Source organism: Euprymna scolopes, chromosome 1 (genome assembly GCF_053919585.1).
Source record: "Euprymna scolopes isolate OS-2025 chromosome 1, ASM5391958v1, whole genome shotgun sequence".
NCBI classification, from domain to species: domain Eukaryota; kingdom Metazoa; phylum Mollusca; class Cephalopoda; order Sepiida; family Sepiolidae; genus Euprymna; species Euprymna scolopes.
In genome coordinates this window covers 110053869-110064451 of record NC_136482.1, presented here as the reverse complement: position 1 = coordinate 110064451, position 10583 = coordinate 110053869, and the positions used below count along the sequence as shown (strand labels likewise).

Below are 10583 nucleotides of genomic sequence, written 5' to 3'. Positions count from 1 at the left end.
TTTTAGAACTAGGTTAGTGGTTTAAGGCAGACCTTTTCCTTTTTTTTATATATAAATATACACATGTGTACATACATATATGCACATATATATACATATATATATATACATATATGCGATCGTTTATGTATATTCATGTTTATTTAATTAATTTATTTGTTTATTTTCTATTGTTTTTGTTAGTTTTAAAGCTATTTTGTATCGCTATTGTTACATGATAAGGGCTGTCCCCTTTTCATGTAAGTATAAAAATAGAGAGATTTAGTTAAAATGAAAATGAAATAGCATAGACGAAATTCCAACCTCGTAATTTAGGTTTAGAAATAAATTACGAGAGAGAATTAGCAAATGGAATGTGAAAACAAACCATTGTTTAGCTTAGAGATAAAATAGTTTCAAGAAAAGAATGCATTGTCAATTCTGTTATGAAAATTCAATTGATAAATGCAACTATAACATAATTTAATAAACATGTTTTTAACATATTGGAAAAATAGGTTACTGGGAATATAGGTTAAAATTCCTTTTGTAAACAAAGGAAAAAGTTTTGGACACGCATTTCCAGAACACGTGAAAGAAGACACATCTTTTAACATGTGTATGACGTCATGGAAAATGGGAAGTTCTCGATATAGGTAGAAACTTTAGAGAAACTGAGAGAGAGTCTGAGAGAGTCTGAGGACGACAGACGACAGTCCAGACATGGGATTCGAACATCTAGAAGCGAGACGGTCACTTTTGAAACTTAGAATGTGAAGCTTTGAATTCTTGACTCAGAAAACCACGACCGGTCGGAAGAAGAAATAAACCCATCATGTGTTTTTATAAACGTCGTCTTTGTGTTGTAATTCTACCAAAAAGTTAAAGTAGAAATTGTCATTATATGTCTTGTATATCATGTGTTTTAAAATGTCTTTACATACACGTCTCGTCATCTCATATCTACAATGTGAACACTAAGACTGTCTGAACACTATTTCATCACTCAAAGAGCTTCCATTACACTTCTAAGTATGAACATTTTATATATATGAATCTAGTCATAACACGAACAATCTCTCTTACAACATCTCTCTCTCTCTAAGACACAACAACAAACTCTTAATAAGATTCTCTCTTAATAAGACTCACACTTTTAAAAAGTCCTAACAAGAAATACGAAGAATAAAAATACTACTACTACTACTACTACTACTACTACTACTACTACTACTAATAATAATAATAATAATAATAATAATAATAATAATGAAACCCCTATATATAACACTATCCTAGAGTAAGTTTTATTTTCTGCACACAGGTATTTGCTATTTCACTTCTACAGTTTAACGCCGAATATTCAGTGTAGCTTAATCGCCATATATATTTTAAAAATGACTAACTAGCTCTACCTACGTATTGAGCACTTTTTAAGTAAATACTTTAAGTTTACGCATAAATCTATACTTTCGTATATTAATTTTATGTGAGTAAATGAATTAGTTATATATATATATATATATATATATATATATATATATTCACGTTTCTGATTTTTTTAGATAAGGGTATATTCTTTCTAGAGTTAATGTGGCCGACACTCAAAATACAAATGCGCATTACTTAGGACTTTAACTCGTCGATTAAATAACGTATTCCGTTCGAAATCCTGTGCAGATTCTTGAGTTCGCCAGACATACTTTATTCAATAATGTACACCTGAAGATATGAAATAATATGATTTATGGAAAAATTATTTACTTAGACCCCCAAAGAATTCAACATGAACAACCAATCTGTATAGATCGTTTCTGAGATTATAATTTTTTTTTATTTAAATAAAGTTTTTTCACCAGCACGGGGATTAGACCTCAAAGAGAAAATTTAAACATATGCTCAAGACTAAAGTGAGTATAACCAACGTTTATGCAGACCATCATACAGTTTATAATGTAAAGAGATACAATTACAATTTACGTAGAAAAAAATATCAAAGCAAGTGCAAGTACAAAGGAGTATAAGCAAAAAGAAGTTAGGATGTTTACATTGTGGAAAACATAATAACGCAATAGATAAATTATTCAATAACCAACATAAGGAGGTTTGCTGTTTATAAGAGTTTATGAAGTATTATCTGTCAGAGAGGAGATAAAAGTTGAGTTGAATTTTTCCGTAATGAATCATTGTTTTTATACATGCAAAACCAAGCTTTTCACTTTCCACCATCAACGCTCTAACCCACATCTGATCACGATTGAAGTGAACGGCTTTCGTTTCGAGGACGCTCTATGTTTAAACAAGCTTCTTGATCTGACCTTAACTCCTGATATGAAATAGAGCACATTCATCATATCCATTGTCAAGGTCGCTGGAGATCATTCTACCACTCCAGTAGACTGTCACTGCCGATGCTAATCTCTATCCGTATAAGAGCCAAGTACATCCTACGATGGAGTACTTTTGCCTTATCTGGGGAGAAGCTGTTCAGAGCACTCTATCTTGCCTTGACAGAGTTCAAAACCGACTTCGTAATTTATCTCATCTCTGCAACCTCTTTCCCACAAAAGAGACGTTGCGAGTCTCTACTCTATCGTTATCTTAATGGCAAGTATTCGACTGAGCTCCAAGCTATGGTCCCCCCTTGCCAAATTTTCACACACAAAAAAACATTTGTCTATCCAAAACACTATCAATAAATTCTCCCACCCTCTATCGTTGCTTAAACCTAAAGGTGGATTCCATAAACAAAGCTTCTTTCCTAGAACTGATCGCCTGCGGATCTGTTTCTGCTGGCCTGCTTTCCAGCTGACTACAATATTGTCGTCTTCAAGTCAAAGATAAACAAGTTCTTATTGAACAGGCCTCGCAAATAATCTTATTATACCAAATTTCCATCGCAAACGATTACTACATTACTATCCTAATGACTACAATACATAATAACCCTTATCCTTGAGTGGCCTCTGTGGCTTGTACAAAAATAAAAAAATAATTAAATGTAAAGTAATATATATATATATATATATATATATATATATATATACATTCTTAACTGTTTAAGCAACCTATACCTCATTTGATTCGCCTTTTATTCCTCTATACTTTTACCTGTTAATATTTGACTTTTAATTAACGTATCCTAATGTTCACGTCAATTTAAAAATTAGCTTCAAATTAAGAAGACAAAACGAAATTCCGCAGAAACAAATGAGCTTGCAATATCCACTTTTAAGCATCTCTAATCGTAAAATATTCACCTTTTAGCATGTCTAGTCGTAATTGTTGTTGTTCCTAGGTTATACAACGAAACATTTAGTCCATATACCTCGAGTCTCTCTTAATGATCGCCAGGATCTCGTTAATCTTCACTTTTCTGGTTTATCCAATCGATAAATCGGCTTCAGATTGAAATGTGACGAGAAAACGGTACGAATGACTATGCAAAAGCACAAACACAATGGTAGTGTTCGTGATGCCCCTAAATCTGGTCGTCCTAGAGTTACTTCTAACAGAGAAGACACGGTAAATTTTTACGACGTGCCCCTAAGCTCCGCATGTTAAGATCTATCTATCTATCTATCTATCTATCTATCTATCTATCTATCTATCTATCTAGATGTATATAAATCTGACACAAAATGGCAGTTTCATAGTGTTAACATTTTTATTACTTTCCTAAAATCTCTTTAAATATATTATTTATTAAAGCATGTGAAAGAATATCAATTTCCAAACAAAATGTGCTTTGGTTTCTGAAATATGACTATTTTAGTAGAACCACCTTGAAATCTTGAAATATCTAAAGCGTTTTTATGGTCAGTGGGCATTACTACTCTTATGCCTCATCAATATACCATTCTAGCTAAGATGTATTAGTTTCCTTTAAATTATATCCCTCGATAATGATATTTTAACAAAGTTTTTGGAATTTCTTTTTTCATTTACTGAATTACTTGGATTACTGTTAATATCAAGAAAACTATTGCAGATGTATAGGAAAAATGTGATAAAACTACAAATAACAACAAACATTAATTCATTATAGATTAAAACAAAATTATGCAAATTAGAGAAATACATGAATGCCTACTATATTTTTTATATGAATATCGATACACACAAAAGAAAACCGAATTCATAGGAGTGTGTATATATATATATATATATATATATATATATATATATATATATATATATATATATATATATAAACTGGCCCTGTTCTAAAATACGCTTAAGTATGACATTTTGATTTATGCAGATTTCGTATTTATTATTATATTATATTGGACCCGATATATAGTAATCATTAAAAAAGTAACACACACACACACACACACACACACACACACATACACACACACACATATATTATCATGTATTTTTCCTTTGCCATTAATGACTGAGTTATGAAGATATGTTTGTTGCAGGTCTAAAAATTTAAACATGACCAATTAGCTATTACATTACGCATTCAACCTCGTAATGCCGTCGCTCGAGTTTCACCTGGCAAATTCTGCTTTTTATATTTTCACACTTTTGCACCCATTTTCCCGGGCAAAAAAAAAAAAAAAAAAAAAAAAAAATATATATATATATATATATATATATATATATATATAAAATTTCGCATGAATTCGAATGCTCTGTATAGTAAAATTCATGTCGGTAGACCGAAAACCGACAGAGGAATTTGGTAGGCAAATTTTTTTTAAACAAATATATATACGCATACATAAATATATATAGAAAGAGGTTTGTGTCTAACATAAAATGTTTACGCAAATATTACGCAAGTATAAATTATGTAGAATATTTGCATGAATATAATTACACATAATAGTTAACAAAAGATTATCATCTCTATAAGAAAACCGAAAAAACTAATAGGGAATTTATTAAAATGAATGTGTAAATGAATATGTAAATTAGCTTGATAAATGCAATTCCACGACCCATATATAAGAAAGTTATATTTTCTATTTAAATAAATATGAAATAGGTGTTTTTACATGAATATTAATACACAGTAATATGTGCAGACATTTTTTAAATATTTTTGTAGTAGGAAAATATTCAAATTCTGTAAAACCTTCATAATCTGTGTTATTTTAAACAAATTAAATTATTATTTTAAATAATATAAGCAAATGAAATGATTTTAAATTCATTATTATAAAAGAGGATTCAACTATATCACAGTTTAAAAGAAAAAAACAGCAACTTAAATTGTTTAATAGAAAATGAAGGCCATCAGCTGTTTCCTGTGTTGCTGTTTCAGATATTCAAAATTAGAACAGCTGTTACATTCAGAACAATCTAGTGGAAAATACCACTTTCCTAAAAAAAAAATGGAGACAGAATAAAGATACTGATCCCTAATATATAAATAATAATAATAATAATAATAATAATAATAATAATAATAATAATAATAATATATAAATAATAATAATAATAATAATATATAAATAATAATAATAATAATATATAAAAAATAATAATAATAATAATATATAAATAATAATGATAATAATAATAATAATAATGATAATAATAATAATAATAATAATAATAATAATAATAATAATAATAATAATAATAATAATAACTAGCGGAACCTATAGAAATTCCGCAGCAGTATTTTTCCTATGCAATATATTGTTGCTGGGCATGCTGTGAGCGTTCTATTCAGCATGAATGAAGGCACAATCATATTCTAGTTTTTTTTATTAAAACTGTACTGCCCCCTTACTAAAATAATAACTTTGATATATTTCATGGGATGATTATTTCATTACAAACACACCGGTCAATTAACTCACATTTTATCATTTTTCATAATTATTGAATATGTTACTATGTTCGACAATAATTTTGCATAATTTCAACCCACATTATTGCCTCTCCCTTTACTAAAATAGTAAATTTGATATATTGTATCGGCTGATTATTTTATAAAAAACACAACTATTAATTAACTCACATTTCATCATTTTTATTTTTAATAATTCTTGGATATAGTACTAATTTTGACAATAATGTTTCATCATTTAAACTCACCATATCGCACACCTTACTAAAATAATAACTTTGATATACTTTATAGGCTGATTATTTCATTACAAACACATACATAAATCAACTCACATTTCATCATTTTTCGTAATTCTTGGATATGTTACTAATTTTGACAATATTTTTTTATAATTTAAACCAACGTTGGCGCCCAGCCTTACTAAAATAATAACCTTGATACATTTGCTAGGCTGATTATTTCATTCACACACACTAATCAATTAACCTCCATTTCATCATTTTTCATAATTCTTGGGTATGTTACTAATTTCGACAATCATTTTTCATAATTTATACCCACATTATCGCCCTCTCTTAATAAAATAATAACTTTGAAATATTTTCTGGGCTTATTATTTTATTACAAATACACTTTAGAATGAAATCACATTTAATCATTTTTCATAATTCTTCGATATGTTACTTATTTCGACAATCATTTTTCATAATTTTAACCCACATTTTCGCCCTTCCCTCTTTACTAAATAATAACTTTGATATATTGTCTAGGCTGATTATTTCCTTACAAACACACCAATCAATTAACTAATATTTAATCATTTTTTCGTAATTCTTGGATATGTTACTAATTTCGACAATAATTTTTCATAATTTAAACCCTCCTTATCTTCTTCCTCTTTACTTATATAATAACTTTGATATATTGTCTAGGCTGATTATTTTATTATAAACACACCAATTAATTAAATCACATATCATCATTTTTCGTAATTATTGGATATCTTACTAATTTCGACAATATTTTTTTAAATAATTTTAACCACCCTCGTCGCCCTCTCTTATTAAAAAAATATTTTGATATATTTTCTGGGCTGATTATTTCATAAAAAACATAACTATCAATTAACTCACACTTCATCATTTTTCTTAATTCTTTGATATTTTACACATTTCCACTATTATTTTTAATATTTTTAACCCACATTATCAACCACCCACTACAAACATAATAACTTTGATATATAATCTGGGATGATTATTTCATTTCAAACACACCAAACAATTAACTCACATTTCGTCATTTTTCATAATTCTTGGATATGTTACTTATGTCGACAATCATTTTTCATTATTTTAACCCACATCATCGCCCCACTTACTAAAATAATAACTTTGATATATTGTCTGATCTGATTATTTCATTGCAAATACACTAATGCATTAAATAACATATTATCATTTTTCATAATTCTTGGATATGTTACTAATTTTGACAATCATTTTTCATAATTTAAACTATCCTTATCGCCCTCTCTTACTTACATAATTACTTTGATATATTTCCTAGGCTGATTATTTTATTATAGACACACACTCGATTAACGCATATTTAATCTTTGTTCATAATTCTGGATATGTTACTAATTTCGACAATAATTTTTATAATTAAAAACCCACATTATGCCTCTCCCTCCTACTTATATAATATATTTGATGTATTGTCTGGGCTTATTATATCATTACAAACACACCAATCAAGTAACTCACATTTTTCATAATTCTTGGATATGTTACTAATTTCGACAATAATTTTCATAACTTTAACCCACTATGTCGCTCCACCTTACTTAAATAATAACTTCGATATATTGCCTGGGCTGATTATTTCATTACAAACAAATAAATAAATTCTGGGTATTCTCAGAGTATATATGTTTCACCAATCTTATCCAATTCCGGGTGACGCCGACTATTTTGCTAATATATATCGTTCACCTATCTCATTCGATCCCGGGCGAGGCTGGGTATTTTGCTACTATATGTTTTCCACCTATCTCATTCAATACTGGGCAACGCTTTCTGATAGTATATATTTGCACATCTAATTCAACTCCTGGACTGACTTCATATCCGCCACACCACTGTTGAAAATATACATTAAATAAAGTAATGTTTTAATCGTAAACTGTTTCAGCGATTTCCGGGACTTACTTTATATCCCAAACCCACTGCTAAAAATATACATGAAATAATCTAATGTCTAAATAGTAAACTGTTTCAGCCATTTCCGGGACCGACTTTATATCCCAAACCCACTGCTAAAAATATACATGAAATAATAAAATGTCTAAATAGTAAACTATTTCAGCCATTTCCGGGACCGACTTTATATCCCAAACCCACTGCTAAAAATATACATGAAATAATGTAATGTCTAAACAGTAAACTCTTTCAGCCATTTACGGGACCGACTATATATTCCCTAACCCACTGCTAAACATATACATGAAATAATGTAATGTCTACATAGTAAACTGTTTCAGCCATTTCCAGGACCGTCTTTATGTCCCAAACTCACTGCTAAAAATATACATGAAATAATCTAATGTCTAAATAGTAAACTCTTTCAGCCATTTACGGGACCGACTATATATTCCCTAACCCACTACTAAAAATATACATGAAATAATCTAATGTCTAAATAGTAAACTGTTTCAGCCATTTCCAGGACCGACTTTATATCTCAACCCCACTGCTAAAAATATACATGAAATAATGTAATGTCTAAATAGTAAACTGTGCAGCCATTTCCAGGACCGACTTTATATCCCAAACCCACTGCTAAAAATATACATAAAATAATCTAATGTCTAAATAGTAAACTGTTTCAGCCATTTCCGGGACCGACTTTATATCCCAAACCCACTGCTAAAAATATACATGAAATAATGTAATGTCTAAATAGTAAAGTGTTTCAGCCATTTCCGGGACCGACTTTATATCCCAAACCCACTGCTAAAAATATACATGAAATAATGTAATGGCTAAATAGTAAACTCTTTCAGCCAATTCCGGGACCTACTTTTTATCTCACCCCACTACTAAAAATATACATGAAATAATGTAATGTCTAAATAGTAAACTGTGCAGCCATTTCCGGGACCGACTTTATATCCCAAACCCACTGCTAAAAATATACATGAAATAATGTAATGTCTTAATTAGTAAACTGTTTCAGCCATTTCCGGGACCGACTTTATATCCCAAACCCACTGCTAAAAATATACATGAAATAATGTAATGTCTAAATAGTAGACTGTTTCAGCCATTTCTGGAACTGACTTATAATCTCCACCTCACTTTTGAAAATATACATGAAATAAAGTAATTTGTAAATCGTAAACTTTTTCAGCCATTTCCGGGACCGACTTCTTATCTCCCATCCTACAGTTTAAAATATGCATTAAATAAAGTAATGTCCAAGACGTAAATGGTTTCAGCCAGTTCCGGGACCGACTTAGTATTTCCCACCCCAATGTTAAAAATATACATTAAATAAAGCAATGTGTAATGCGTAAACGGGTTCACCCATTTTCGGGACTGATTTAATATCCCCCACTCCACTGCTAAAAATAAACATGAAATAAAGTAATGTTTAAATCGTAAACGGTTTGAATAATTTCCGGGACTGACTTCATATCCCGTAACCCACTGCTTAAAATATACTTGAAATAAAGTAATGTTTAAATCATAAACTGTTTCAGCAGCTTTTCGAAAGTAATGCATAAAAACATTACCACGGTTAGGGATTAGGTAACTATTGCTTCAACTTGAATGCCTGAGTGTACTATCAGTTTCAGCATTCCAGTGACTTACCCCCCCCCCATTTTTTGGTCTTTGTTAATGGAGGAGAAATCGTTCATTACTGATACAATTCTTATTTTTGTTATTGACCAGAGAGCCCCTTTTTGGGAGCTGGTTTCCCCCTAAATTTTTAACCGACCTCATGTCCAATTCCGTTCTTGTGGAGAAGCAAGTAAAAAAAACAAAAACAAAAAAAACTCAGAACGGACATTTTCCAGGGCATTTTATAATTAATCAGGGGTAACACTCCAGGGCATTTTGTAATTAAATCAAAAATAAATTTTTCCAGTTACTTTTTTAATATTAACACTTTGTTACATTAAATATAGTACTTATTCACAATATCTCCCCACGGGACAAATTTAGATACCAGGGTCGTTTTTTAACGTGGAGAAAAAATTGTCTTAGTCGTAAAGGATTTCTCTTCCAATGAGAGAGAAGAAATTGAAATGTAGCACCTGAAGAACAGATACTACACTTTGATCTTAGCCAAAAGGCCAAGAAAGACAAATTTTTATTAGCTTTGCCTCAATAGCGACACCAATGTTTTTTTAATATTTCAATCTTTTTTCAAGGGTGACAAGGTTTATTTGGAATATTCATCTTTTTGGAATATTCCACTTTCCTTTTTTAGGGATGCACAGCATGATAACGGACGGAGTGATAAGCATATATTTGATAATGATAATAATAATAAATGATTAATCTTAACAATTATATAACGTGAAACAGCGAAACAGCACTGTATGTAGATGACTATAATGCTCCCTATCTAAGGTTAAGCATATTGGGAAGTGATATACAAATTACCATTAATTAGCATATTAAGCGATGCTCTGTGTGTAAACAAATTGAGCTTAGGTATTTGGACAGTGTCAAAACACTGTTAATTCACTGTCCGCATAGCAGGCGAATAG

The 10583-nt window shown here is 30.0% G+C and overlaps 1 pseudogene; it reads right to left on the bottom strand.

The window, feature by feature from the left end:
• Positions 1–10060: 10060 nt before the first annotated feature.
• LOC145284163 (U2 spliceosomal RNA) lies at positions 10061–10176 on the bottom strand (annotated as a pseudogene).
• Between the last annotated feature and the right edge of the window lie 407 nt (positions 10177–10583).